The 14,663-nt window shown below is 41.9% G+C and overlaps 1 protein-coding gene across 3 annotated transcripts in view; it reads right to left on the minus strand.

The window, feature by feature from the left end:
• The window catches only part of PTPRG (protein tyrosine phosphatase receptor type G), an 822,569-nt gene that overhangs the window by 224,977 nt on the left and 582,929 nt on the right, over positions 1-14,663 (minus strand). The window lies entirely within an intron of this gene.

The raw sequence follows: 14,663 nt of genomic DNA on the forward strand, positions 1-14,663 counted from the left end.
ATGACAGAACTGCGCAGACAGAGCATAAGGTATGTAAGCCATCCCGACTGCTGGGTATATAAGTTTATTTTCAAGTTTAAAAAAAAAAAGTTGCAGTGAACATCTTCACAGCTATGTGCATATACATGTTAACGCCCTCAGGGTAAGCCCTAGAAAGATAATCCCTAGGTTAAAAAACCCCACAAAGCCCCAAGATTTTTGACACACAGTACACCACATGGCCTTACTGACAGCTAGCTCCAGCTTTCCCTCCCACAAGCAGTGTATGGGAGGGCCTTTTCCCAATGAAGTTTCTAAGTGGATTTTGTTCCTCACTAAAAGTAAGCCTAATGAAAACACAGAGGATATGCTCAAGTCTGCTATTTTTAAATGGTCCTTGATGCCCCGAACGCAAACACCAATTCTACGTTTCTCCATTGGTCACTACAAGTGCAATGAGACGGTCAAACAATGCGTGGCACATACCAGGTACGTCATCATGATTTATAAAGTGAATGAATGAATGAACAAATGAATAAAGCTAAGATAATGACCAAGAGAAAGACAATTTCCAAACAACAAGGCCCAGGACTGAATGCCCTTTAGATTGGACTTCTCAGTATCACATAGAGTTGCAACTTAATTTTGGCTATTAGAGAGGGATTGTGGAATTCCCAAAGTTTTGGACTTCATGCCCAAATCTGATATTTGGCTCACAGAACAAAGCAAAAGGAGCCAACAATGGCTTATCACAGAAGAAGTGAAGGATGGAAGGAGAACAGTGCTAACACAAGCAACCTCACCATGACACCACACTAGAACCCATCAGTTGGTGAAACAGCACCCTAAGGATGTCCTACTGCCATTTGCAATTGAAAAAATCTCTGAAAGGTTCCAAGTCAGCGCTGACATAAAATGTGTTTTGTGTTTTGACAGGAAGTAAGGCGAGTAGGCAGAAAGCTTAGATTTTGCATAGGGTGTTCCCTGATGCCATATAGAAATGATAACATTAGGCAGGCAAATTAGGCTCATAGCTTCCGAATAAGAACCTGGCATAGCTTACTCTCTGCTGTGGTCAGAGTACAGCAGCTTTCATGAATCTACTGCCAAGCTAGAGCTGGATCACTTTCACTATCATTTGAGAATCTTAGAATGAACTACGGATGACATTCAGGAGACTTTAGGTAGCTAAAACTACCTACGTATAATTTGTTGTTGTTGTTGTTAGGTGCCGTTGAGTTGGTTCCAACTCATAGTGACCCTATGCACAACAGAACAAAACACTGCCCGGTCCAATGCCATCCTTACTATCGTTGTTATGCTTGAGCTCATTGTTGCAGCCACTGTGTCAATCCACCTCGTGGGGGGTGCTCCTCTTTTCTGCTGACCCTGAAGTCTGCCAAAAGAACGAACAAATCTGTCTTGGAAGATGTGCAACCAGAATGCTCCTGAGAAGCAAGGATGGCGAGACTGTGTCTTACGTATTTTTGATGTGTTGTCAGGAGGGATCAGCCCCTGGAGAAGGACATCATGCTTGGCAAAGTACTTATAATTACCTATCTATAATTTTCTGTCTATGCAGACACCCATCCCTGGGTGGCACAGTTCAGCGCTCAACTACTAGCGGAAAGGCAGGTGGTTCAAATCTACCCACAGGAGCCTGGAAAGACAACGCTGGTGATCTACTTCTGAAAGGCTGCAGCCTGAAAAACCCTATGGGGCAGTTCTATTTTGCAACAATGGGGTTGTGATGAGTCAGAACTGACTCGATGGCAATTAACAACAAATATTTATGTATATATGCATTTATGTACATATCCATCTGTCTATCAACAGACGAGAACAGAGAGTGCAAAGGAAGGAGACAGAAAGAGAAAGCTGATGGGAGAAAATATTCAAGCATCCTCTTCCTTTCTTTGCCATATGTCAGGAAGGCCTGGAATATCGAGGTCAAAATTATCAGCTATTTTGTTCTTACATTCCACTCCAGAATGCTGGCTTGTCAAGAAATTAAAGAGCTTTACTGGTGGGTCGTTTAGGTTGCATGATAAAACTGGCTTGGAAATGGCATGAAGACTTGATCATAAACCAAAACCAAACCCACTGCCGTAGAGTCAATTCCAACTCATAGCAACCCTACAGGATAGAGTAGAACTGTGCCATAGAGTTTTCAAGGAGCGCCTGGCAGATCTGGATTGCCGACCTCTTGGGTAGCAACTGTAGCACTTAACCACTATGCCACCAGGGTTTCCAACTTGATCATAGGTACCTAGAAAAAAAAATTTCAGCTTCCTCTCTTTGCCAAAGCATAGCTCTAAGCTGGTATGCTGTGAGAATCAATAAAATTATGGAACTATACCTGATATTCTAGAACCTGAACTAACAACGGTGGTTAACCAGAGGGATGGTGAAATGCTGACTGTACTTTGAATACATTTATTATTATTATTTTTAACTGTAACAGTATCCTGCATCTGATGGTAAGAACATCAAATGACAGAAAATACAATTCAAATTACAAGCAACTCTGTAAAATGTAGGTAGCTTAAATTTTGGGTCCACCTACAAACTCACACAAAAACAATATAAGCCATTGAGGCTGCAAGGCAAGTCCTTAGCTGGCAGGGTTTCCAGGCTGCCTACTCCCTCCGCTGTTCCAGCCTGTGTGCCCACTTCCTCCACTTGTCCCCGGATGTTGTCTCAGCCTGTGTGCCCACTCCCTCCGTTTGTCCCTGGACGCTGTCTCAGCCTGTGCACCCACTCCCTCTGCTTGTCCCTGGATGCTGTCTCAGCCTGTATGCCTACTCCCTCTGTGGTATCCCTGGATTCAGTGACAGGTGTCATCAAAATGCAGGTAGACATTCTGCCACCTGGCCTGGGCAAGCTGCTTTTATTCCCCATCTGCCACAAGATGACCTGGGAATGAAGAGGAGGGGTCTGCAGAAGAAGGCATCACAGGCTCCACGTTGCTTCATGGGAACTGAGGAGACAGAGCACATCGGGGAGAAAGAGTGTACTCCTTATCCTGGGGCTGGTCTTGCTAGGTACTCCTCAGACTAAGGAAAAAGGAAAAGAGATGCCAAAAAGGGGGTAGGGGGAACTGAGATCTCAGACATTTGAAGTGGGTCACTCTTATTTCACTCCTTAAAAGAATCTTGGTGGATAAGCGTGGAAGGAGGAGACAGCACATCTGCTCAGCACTGAAGGCGGTGGCAAGTTGGTGAGAGTTGAGCGCTACAGAACGCCACTGAGTGTGTGACTTAATTGACTTCCTCCCAGAACAGTAAGAACGAAAGACTGGCTTGCTCACCTCAACAAAAAGTCCAAGCATATCACCGAAGACCATAGTCTTAACGCTGAGTGCTCAATAGTCAGCAAGGCTAAACAGAGAAACCTGATGAGTGACAGCTGAAGAAGAGGATTCATGAGAAAATGCCTACTTAAAAAAGTGATCTTACAGAACCAAAAATCATGGAGAAAGAAGAGAAGCAGGACACTAGTAAAGAGTGAGCTGATAGGACACAACAAAAAGGCTTTTGATTTAACTCACGCATTTTAGTTCCAGAACCGAGAAACAGAAAATAAAATTGCTACTAAAATACTCTGGAACACCAAGCTTGAAGTTTCAAAAAAGCTGTTCTTTACACTAAGCCTTCTGGAATGGGGAGCAAAGTTTACAGCTCACGAGAACAATTATTCCTGTGTTACAGCCACTGGCCTTACAGAGCTCTCAAGTGGTCACCTCTCCAATGACTTACTCTGCGGACGAAAAAATCAGATTTCCTAGCAACAAATATTATAGTAATTTCTACTCAATGTAGACACGATTCTATTCTTTTTCCTAAGGAAGCTGATAAAACATGGTAACATATATTTAATACCTACGCAGTACCAGAGGGGCTATGAGTCGCAATTGACTTGATGGCAGTCGGTTTTGGTTTGGTTTTCGTACCAGGCAGGAACTAGACCAGGTATCGAGGATATAAAATAGGTATAAATTAGGGCCCACTTACATTTGAGTATGGGAGATGAGCATCTAGCCCCTGTTGTTGTTGTCAGGTATGGTTGAGTCAGTTTCGATACATAGTGACCCTACACACAACAGAACAAGACACTGCTCTGACCTGTGCCAATGCTCACAATTATTGCTAAGCTCGAGCCCACTGTTGCAGCTACTATGTCATCTCATCTCATTGAGCGTTTTCCTCTTTTTCGCTGACCCTCTATTTTACCAAGCATGATGTCTTTCTCCAGGGACTGATCCTTCCTGACAACATGTCCACCAAAGTACAGGAGACGAAGTCTTCCAATCCTTGATTCTTAGGAACACTCTGGGTGTACTTCTTCCAAGACAGACTTGTTCGTTCTTCTGCTAGTCCATGGTATATTCAATATTCTTTGCCAACACCATAATTTAAATGCATCAATTCCTCCTTGGTCTTCCTTATTCATTGTCCAACTTTTGCATGCCTGTGAGGCAACTGAAAATACCATGGCTTGGGTCAGGTGAACCTTAGTCCTCAAAGTGACATCTTTGTTTTTTAACACTTTAAGGAGGTCTTTTGCAGAAGATCTGCATAATGCAATGCATTGTGTGATTTCTTGACTGCTGCTTCCATGGCCATTGATTGTGGATCGAAGTAAAATGAAATCCTTGTCAACTTCAATCTTTTCTCTGTTTATCATGATGTCGCTTATTGGTCCAGTTGTGACGATTTTTGTTTTCTTTATGTTGAGGTGCAATCCACGATGACGGCTATTATAGTCTTTGATCGTCATCAGTGTTTCAAGTCTTCTTTACTTTTAATAAGCAAGGTTGTATATCTGCATATCTCAGGTTGTTAACGAGTCTTCCTCCAATCCTGATGCTGCATTCTTTGTATGGTCCAGTTTCTTGGATTACTTGCTCAGCATACTAACTGAATAAGTATGGTGAAAAGATAACACCCTGACGCACACCTTTCCTGACTTTAAACCACGCGGTACGTTCCCTTGTTCTGTTTGAACGACTGTCCCTTGATCTACGTACAGGACCCTCATGAGCACAATTAAGTGTTCCAGAATTTTCATGCTTTGCAATGTTACCCATCATTTGTTATGATCCACAGTCAACTGCCTTTGCATAATCAATAAAACACAGGTAAACATCTTTCTGGTATTCTCTGCTTTCAGCCCAGGTCCATCTGATGTCAGCAATAGTATTCCTCCTTTTACATCCTCTTCTGAATCGGTTCTTGATCATGTGCTACCTCCTGAAATGGCTGAACATCGATGAATTCTTTTTTGGTACAGTGACTCCAGTTATTCCTTCCATCTTCTTTTGATGCTTCCTGTGTCATTCAATTTTTTTTTGTCCACAGAATACTTCAGTATTGCAACTCAAGGCATGAATTTTTATTCAGTTCTCTCAGGCTGAGAAATGCCAAGCGTGTGCTTCCCTTTTGGTTTTCTAACTCTAGGTCTTTGCACGTTTCTTTAAATACTAGCCTCTAAATGACTATATTAGTACATTACTATAGAATATGATAATATAAAGTACAAGACATGAAAAAATAAGTTTACATATAAAAAAACAAAGTAAAAACATCAATGAAAATTTGAAAAAAATGCCCACCGTCGATGATCAAGTGAAAAAAAAAAAAAAAAGACACCTTTAGTGGATTTTGAAAAATAGTAATGCTCACTTACCATCTGTGTGCAGTAAAACGGGCAGAGAGATTTACTTGGTGGGAATGAAAATCGGCATGATCATTTTGGAAGACTGTGTAGAAACAAGTTTTAAGAGTTTTAAAATAATTCTCTGAGTATGCGCTTCCATTCCTAGTAAACTGTTAGTAGTAGACAAAATCCATCTGCGAGGGTAGGTTAGGGCCAGATTAAGGTATCAGGACTCTATCCACAGGTAAATGGGGAGCCCCCGCCAGGTCCTACAGAAGGGTAGTGAGGAAAGTCAAGTGCTACTTGGACCCGGGGAGCCTGCAGAATGCCCTGGAAGGCTGTGAGCCTGAAAACAAGGTCAATGTGTCAGATACTTTTACAAGAGTTCAAGGCTAAGACAGTCACCGTTTATGAAATGCTTCAAGCTTGAAAGTCATACTTAGACATATCGAAATCTGTTATAAAATCAGCTAGTTTTAAAAAAAAAAGTCAAATTATTCTTTGACATGAGATAAACCTCTGTGCAAACAATATGTTGCAGTGTTAGAAAATTTCACATTTCAATAGTTTCTTCTGACATTTTAGACTGCAGTTCTATGTAACCTACTTATATCCAAGTTAAACGTCCCTGAAAATTCCCTTCAAACTAAATTTCTTGTGCCTCATGATATAAACAGAGTCACTAAGATAGGAGACAAGCATCTTTGTTTTTTTATAATGATAAACAAAAGTAGAAAAAAAGTGTAATGCACTCCCATACGGTCATTTCTTGACTTCATTACCAATCCCGTCTCATCTGTATCTTCACACTCCTCCAATTATGAAGAAACCCTCAATCACATTTTATTTGTAAATACTTTAATACATATATCTAAAAGGAAAGGACTCAACATTTTTTACTAAGTTCCCTTGGCATTTTGGGTACCACTTTATCTGAAAATTATAGTTCATAACACAGACATTTAAGTTGGGCTGAAGGCTTAGCCGAGAGGTCGGGAGAAGACGAAGGAACCTGGTACTACTTTTCAGCAGCAAAAGACAAAGAAAAACTGCAAAAAAGGCTGTAGCTGAAACAGCATATGAACAACCCATCTGTCCTCAGCTCAACGGAAACAGTGCCATCATCTGAAAGTGCTTCTCATTTTATTTTTTTTTCCATGAAGTCTTTACCGGTGTTTATTTCATGGCTAAAATGCCCAAACATTTAGCCAGATCAACTAAAAAATTACGAGATGGGAACTGAGAGATCCAGAATTCAGATCATACAGTCCTGTGTGCCTCTTGGTTTTTTGCTTATGACTGGAAAGCAGCACAATGTCCAGGCAAATCTGGTACGTGTCCAGATGCACTAACTGAGCTGACGTCAACTCTGTGGTGAAGGAGGCCTGGCCCGTGTGGTCTCAGTGCATAAAAACCAGAAGTCATGGAAATGACAGGATGGGGGTAGGTCTGCACTCAGCAAGGATGGTCTGGGAGGCATAAAAAGGCTTCCAATTATTATTAATTTAAAATCACATATTCCAATTACAAAAGGATTGGATATTCTTTGTAAGATACAGAAAAAATAGAAGAGGAATTGAAAAAAAAAACAAAATGAGTTGCTGTCCAGTCAGTTCCGACTCATGGTCTACCCTGCGTGTGTCAGAACACAACTGTGCTCTACAAGCCGCCCAATCCCTACTACACAGGTTACTGGTGCTGGAAGTTGGATCAGGCACACTTCCAAATTTTCCACACACACGCATGCACACTCACACACACGCATACGTACACATACTCACAGATGCACACTCACACACGTACACTCGCATGCACACACACACACACACACACACCATTTTGCATCATGAATCAGACAATCTGTTATGCCCCCTGTGTTGGGCAGAACAGCAGGTGTGATTGAGTTGAAAGGTTCGAATCCCAGCTTCACCATTTATTAGGCGTGTGACCTAATATCTGGCTTCAGTTTCTTCATCTAAAAATGAAGTTACTAGAAGTACTTATCTTGTAAGTACTGTGAGTACATATCTCAAAGTAACTTAATACAGGTAAAGTGCTTAGATAGGCACCTAGTAATAACCAAAGACCATGAAGATGGCACAGGACCAGGCAACATTTCATTCCATTATATATAAGGTTGCTATGAAGTAGAGACAACAGCAACTAACAACAATAAGTACTATATGTGTTTTTAATTCTTTTCTTTTTGTGCTTTAGCTGAAGATTTACAGAACAATTTAGCTTCTCATTAAACAATTAGTACACATATTGGTTTACAACATTGGTTAACAACACCATGACATGTCAACACTCTCCCTTCTTGACCTTGGGTTCCCTACTACCAGCTTTCCTGTCCCCTTCTGCCTCCTAGTCCTTGCCCCTGGGCTGGTGTGCCCCCTTAAACATATTTTCTATTCTTAATTCCACCACCGGTTCTGGTAGTTTGTAATACGGTGGTGGCTTGCATGTTACTATGATGCTGGAAGATATGCCATCAGTATTTCAATTACTAACAGCGTCACCCATGGTGGACAGGTTTCAGCAGATCTTCCAGACTGAGACTAGGAAGAAAGGGCTGGAGATCTACCTCCAAAAATTAGCTGATGAAAACCCTACAGATCACAAGAGAATACTGTCCTATACAGTGCTGGAAGATGAGCACCCTCGGTTGGAAAGTACTTAAAATACACAGTAGCCACAGCAATGGACTCGAGCATACCAATGACAGTGAAGATGGTACAGAATCGGGCAATGTTTTGTTCTGTTGTACATGGGGTCACCAGGAGTTGGAGTCAACTTGACAGCAACTAACAACATTCTTCATTTCCTTGCTTATCGTATTAGCATTTTATCAATAATAACATCAATAATGTGACATATGATTAAGGGTCTCCATGAAGCGTACTTTTTAATGGCTACACAATATTCTAATTTCGGATGGGCCTAATTAACAAAAATGTTGAGCATCTGGGGTTTTTTTCCAGCAACTTTCACTATCATAAGCGATAGCATCATCAAGCTATTGTGCCCAAAACTTTTCTAACACTTTGAATTATTTTCTTAGAATTAATTTCAGGCCTGAAATACTATTTTGAAAGATTAGAGCAAGTAGTGAGGGGTGGTGTTATGGATTGAACTGTGTCCCCCAAAAATATGTGTTGTAAATCCACACTTCTATACCTGTGGTTATTATCCCATCTGGGAGTGGGTTGTCTTTGATATGTTAATGAGATAGGTTTAGTTTGGGTGTATCTTGAGTCAATCTCTTTTGAGATATAAAAAAGGTTAAACTAACTTAAGGAGAAGCAGTTGTGGGGGAAGAATGATGCTAAGCCACAGGAAGATTGCCCAGGAGCAGAAACTCAAAAAGACAAGGGCCCTCCTCCAGAGCTGACGGAGACAGAAAGCCTTCCCCTAGACCTGGAGCCCCAAATTCGGACTTCTAGCCTGCTCAAGTATGAGAAAATAAATTTCTGTTTGCTAAAACCATCCAGTTGTGGTATTTCTGTTATAGCAGCACTGGATAACTAAGGCAGGCGATGAAGAATCGAAAAGATCAGATTCCACACTGAGGGTTTGCTTAAAACAGAATTTGTGGTGAAAGCAGAAACCAGTAGTTATGAGAATTCTAAACTAACCCAACTTTGGATTCTAGAGCTTTAGTCTGAGCCATAAGCATGGGAAAATCCTCCTTATAGAGTCAAATTCCAGACAAAGGTCCCATCTCTAGCGCTAATGATAAGAATTCCTAAATGTGTGAATTTTAAGAACAAACCAGAAGACACAGCTTATGTGTAGGTGGCTAAGCATTGGGGGCACTTCTGTCTCATGCAACTACTCCCAAGTTCTAAATCTGGCCAAAAACTCCTCACCCTAGAATTTGTCTGTCCATCTGATAGCAAGTGACACTAAGCCATGCACCTTTGTTTCTAAGACGCCCTGCACTTCAACTCTTCCACCCCTAGAGTTAGAATGCATCCCGTGGTTGCAACACTCCCAGTTCACGGAGTCAATTTAGTTCCACCATCTGTCAATAATAACCTCTACACATGAAAAGCTGGGAGCTATACAACTTTTACCATCTCCCTGAGAGTAAGTATAAAATACTTAGGGGGCGTTCCAGAATATTCGATGAACCTGCCCACCCATGAAACCTAAGAAGGCCAACAGCTATAGATAAATCAGCTTTCCCGAAAAGCGGTGTGGTAAAGAACGGTGGAGTAGGTGCCAGTTCTAGCTTTGTGTCATGGAAAAAGTCACTTAACCTCTGATCTTTCTTTCCTAAGTCTGTAAAGAAAAACAATCAGAAAAACAAACAAACAAGAACCTGGACTTGTGCAGAGTGGGATGGGATTTATAATACCTCACCTGCCTACCTGTCTTAAAGACCAAGGTATGACTTAATGAGCTAGTGTATTACTTAGAATTAATGTAAAAGGCACTCAGTAAACTGTCAAGCCCTACAGAAAAGAAAATTGATATCAGAATACTTTTTTTCCAGTTCTTTTTCAATTAGCCATGCAATCTCCCAAAACCTTAGTCTCTACAGTGAAGATGATCTCTAATTAGGATTCCTAAATCTCAGAGACAGAAACCACTGGAACCTGGGAAAGTATGATGGCAGTAATTATTATTCTGAGATATTTATGGCTTACTTTAATGACTGAAGTTAATTTCCTAGCATTATATTGTACTTAAAAAAATTTCATCGAAAGTACTTTTGAATCCCAAATGCTTCCTCTTCTGGAAAGTGCTTTGTGAGGTAATAGCATTTGGTCACGCTTGTCATCCCAGTAAAATATTTCTAAAAACATAAATAATATATTTTGTGTACCTTATAAAATAATAGAAAACTGAAAGAGGAGTAAAAAAGAAAATCAACACCATTTCTGTGTATTAAAAATGCATAATTTAATTTAACCCAAGTTTCAAAGCAGAAAGACTAGAGTACAGCAGAAATTCCATAGAAGACAGCCTTCAGGAAAATTAATTTCTACTTTTAAGATATTTTCTGGCTGTATTCATCCATATTTATTATTTATTAAATATATCGTTTAATATTATTTTCATTATTATTTAATACACATAATACAGTGAATTCAATAAACTCCTGGACTGTTGGGGGTTCTTGGAGATTCTACTCTCTGAGCATTCTAAATACAGATGGGATGGAAGCCTGAGTGACATATTTCATATAGGGATATCATCTAAAATTTGTTTTTTGAACTGATTGTTATAATCAGATGGTGTTTTCTCATTTTGGGGAGAGGTGTGGAAGGTCCTTTTTTGTCCCCCAAAAGGTATGCCCCTCCCAAGTTCACATTCATAAACCAGTAACTTGAACACATAAAAAAATGCACCATTGCTCACGAATGTTCCTTTATTCACTGTGGAAATGCCCAGGGCAGGAGCTCTGAGAACTGTAGGTGCTGTGGTGCGGTTTACGTAGGTTTCCGTTTGCTGGAACGGACCCAGGTCTGGAGTAATATCGCCTTTGGCAGAACATCCTGAACTGCATTTAACAGGAGTCGTTGTCTCACTTCTCCGCTGGAGGATCACTGGAGCAAGACCTAAAGGAACTGGAGAGGCCACTCCTCCACCAAGCCTGTATCATGCCGTCAGGTTTTACTACCAGTTTCGGCTTTATGGGACTAGGTGGAACAAGGTGGTACCTTACGAAGAGATTCTGAGTTCGCCTTTTGTTTAAGTGTGATAATAGTAACTGCTGGCTGGGGGATTCTTTGAGGTTTCTGACAGTGGGTTCCTACTTATGCCAGCTTGGCCCCGCAATTTCACTTTTAAGTCGGTTGAGGTTTTGCTTTGTGTTTTTAAGATGAACTGGTAAATTGTATATGTTTAAAAATCCTTCTGCACTACAAATGAAATCTAAACTGAAGCTCTTTGGAACTGTAAACTGTAACAGAGTATAAAACATGGTTCTTTTATTCCGATGATTATAATTGGGCTTCAGCCTAGTTATCAATCTGCCCTGAAACACATATGATACTATGAATGACTGTAATTTTTATATATTAGACATCTTAGGACTCTCTGCAACCACTCTACTGAAATTCCCAAGAAGTCTGATCCATGGGTTTCCAGTTTTTACAATATGGCTACAAAATTACCTTTTACAATAGAAGGCAGTCAGTTATATTTGTAGAGAGTGCACATGGCAAAACCCACACATGAACTGGTGTTATAAACACGTTCCTGTCCAACTCCCCAAAATTAAACTGGAACCAGCAGAGGACAGAAGGCCCATTCAATACACTCATACAACGCACATAAAATAAGTAACACAATAGAGGAAAACATCAAATGAGAAAAGCAGCAAAAAGTGAACTCAGAAAAATGGCTGTTATCAAAACAATAAGGACGTTTGTACAAACTCAGTCGTGAGCAGCATTTATAAAACCCTCCTGATCCTCTCTCCTACCCCAGAAGTGTTATTTTCATTACTCACCAAGTTGCTCCAAATCCATGTCCTGGAGGCTGAAACTAATTTTCTTCCTCCTCCATAAGAACATAAAATCGTACGATCTTGGTAATAGAAAGTACTCATTTTTCCTGAGGTCCCAGTTACCACCATCTCTCCTCTTTATGACAAACATGACAATGCTTCCTCCTCTCTTGCTTCTCTGCACCTCACCCTCTTGATACAACACTCCAGATCTGCTCAAAATCCTCATCAATTTAGCCCCCTTGTCCTGTCAGTGTTTCTACGGCTTCTCATTTGAGTCCAGAGCTGATGACCTCCAACACTCTGAAGGGTCCCGTGTGGCCAACACTCCAGCTCCAGCCCTAGCAGCTGTCTTTCAGGTCCACAAACCCTGAGTTCTCCTGCCTTGGGGCCATGGCACGTGCTACTCCCTCGGATTGAGAACTACTCTGTCTCTACTTGTGGACCTATCTAGTTAAAAAAACAGTTGCCACCAAGTCGACTGTGACTCATGCTGACTCCGTGTGTGTTAGACTAGAACTGTGCTCCATGTGGTTTTTAGTGGCTGATTTTTTTGAAAGCAGAATGCCAGGCCTTTCTTCCAAAGTACCTCTGGCTGGACATGAAATGCCAACCATTGGGTTAGTTGCTGAATGTGTTAACTATTTGTACCACCCCCAGCTCAATCAAATCGGTCTTATTCTGGGTACTTTCCTGACCCTCAAGATGGCCAAGTCTCCATCACCTGCTCTCGGAGTACCGAACGACTCTTTCCTTCACTGGGCTTAACAAAAGTTCAATCACACACCCATGGATACATCAGGGCTTTTAACTGGTTCAGCCATGGCCTACGAAAGCCTGGAACAGGAGACTCAGAAGAGGCATAGTGAACCCTTTCATGGATTATTGCCAAAACTGTGGAGAGTGACACGCATTCAAAGCAGATGGGTGGTCGGCCACTATCTTTGAGTGGGACAGTGCTGTTTCTGACTCTATGCACAATCTGATGGGCAAGAGACTTGGTTGCTATGCAACGCATGTACTGCCATTGTTTTCTAAGAGGGAGATTAAGTTTCTAGCAGAGATTTGACGCATAATTTGTCCTATTCTGGCTATTTTTCTGTCCACCCAACTTCTAAAACTCCAGGTCTGTTTGGTGTCACTTTCTTGGCTGTGACTTAACCAAGAAGAACCAATTTGAAGCCCTGTGGTTCATTTATGGGATTGATGCCTATTTCTCCAAGAGACTATGAGGTCCACAAGAACCAGGACCGTGCCAGGCGTGTTCTTATCAGGGCACCCCAGTGATAGCGACTGCTACGTATTTGGCTACAAAAAATATTTGGTGAATACACACCCAAAGAGGTCAGATGACATGCTATATACATAGACCTGGAATTGCCTGAATGGTAACCTCTCCTCTCACTGAGAACGCAGGGTAATGCAGGATCCTCTGTGCTGGTGTAATGGCCAACCATTGTCACTTGTACGCAGAAGAGCCATGTAAGTCCCAAGTCAGGTCATATACATACCAAGTCACGAAAACCTCCTTTGAGACATCCTTCCTCTGCCTCCCTGAGGGCCACACATGGGATGATGCTTTGACATTCTCAATAACAAACAGTGTCACCGGGTAGCAGAGTCCCCTAACACCAAGACTTTCAGCATAACAACTTGGGATGGTAAACAGTGCTCTGGCTTTATGACTCAAGCATTTTTAAACAAAGCTTTTATAACAAGGATATACTTGAAGGCACAGTACTTTGGGGGGTATGCAGGCTGATTGTACACATCTGCCTGAAAGAAAAACACTGCGCGACACTTCCTCATTTATAAAGGCGGAAGGGAGAAGATGATTACGTCTGGGCTCTGGCAGATGAAGGCAAGGAAGGTGATTATCATTCCGCTTGGCGTCATCGGCCTGTGGGTAGAAGTGCTCCTTCGTGGCAGGTCAAAGCCTTCCCGATCGAGGAACGTTAAATGATGGAACACATTTGGTGGAATACAGTCAGATGCGAGCAGAGCTGCTTCTGGGCTTCCAAAATGTTTCAGCAGCAGCCAAGGGTGCGCCAGCCTCTGAGAACATTGCTGGGCCTCTGCAGTCTCACCAGAGACAGCCTTCCTGGCCCACTGCAGATGTGAGTTCTCAGCGTCGGCCTGTGATGGCCTCAGTGGGCATGTTGGGCCAGGCACTGAGCTCTGCAGCAGTACAGCCAGTGCCTGGAACATCCGAGCACGGGCCATCCAACATCCTTCAGTGAAGCAATAGGACTAGGGGAGCTGTGTGGCAACAACCATAAAAACCGAATTTTTTATGAGCGTGGAGCTAGGTTCCATAGGCAGCCAATTCAAATCACGTGCTTTGGAGGCAGGCTAGTGGGAAACACAAAGCTCTCAACCCTGCAGTTGTTGTCGTTAGGTGCAGTGAAGTCGATTTTGACTTACAGCAACTCCATGTGACGGAGTAGAACTGCCCCGTAGGGTTTCCAAGGCTTTTTTAATCTTTACAGAGACCGACTGCCACATCTTTCTCCCAAGAAGTGGCTGTTGGGTTCGAACCACCAACCTTTCAGTCAGCAGCCAA

The sequence above is a fragment of the Loxodonta africana genome, chromosome 22, assembly GCF_030014295.1.
Source record: "Loxodonta africana isolate mLoxAfr1 chromosome 22, mLoxAfr1.hap2, whole genome shotgun sequence".
In the NCBI taxonomy this organism is placed as follows: domain Eukaryota; kingdom Metazoa; phylum Chordata; class Mammalia; order Proboscidea; family Elephantidae; genus Loxodonta; species Loxodonta africana.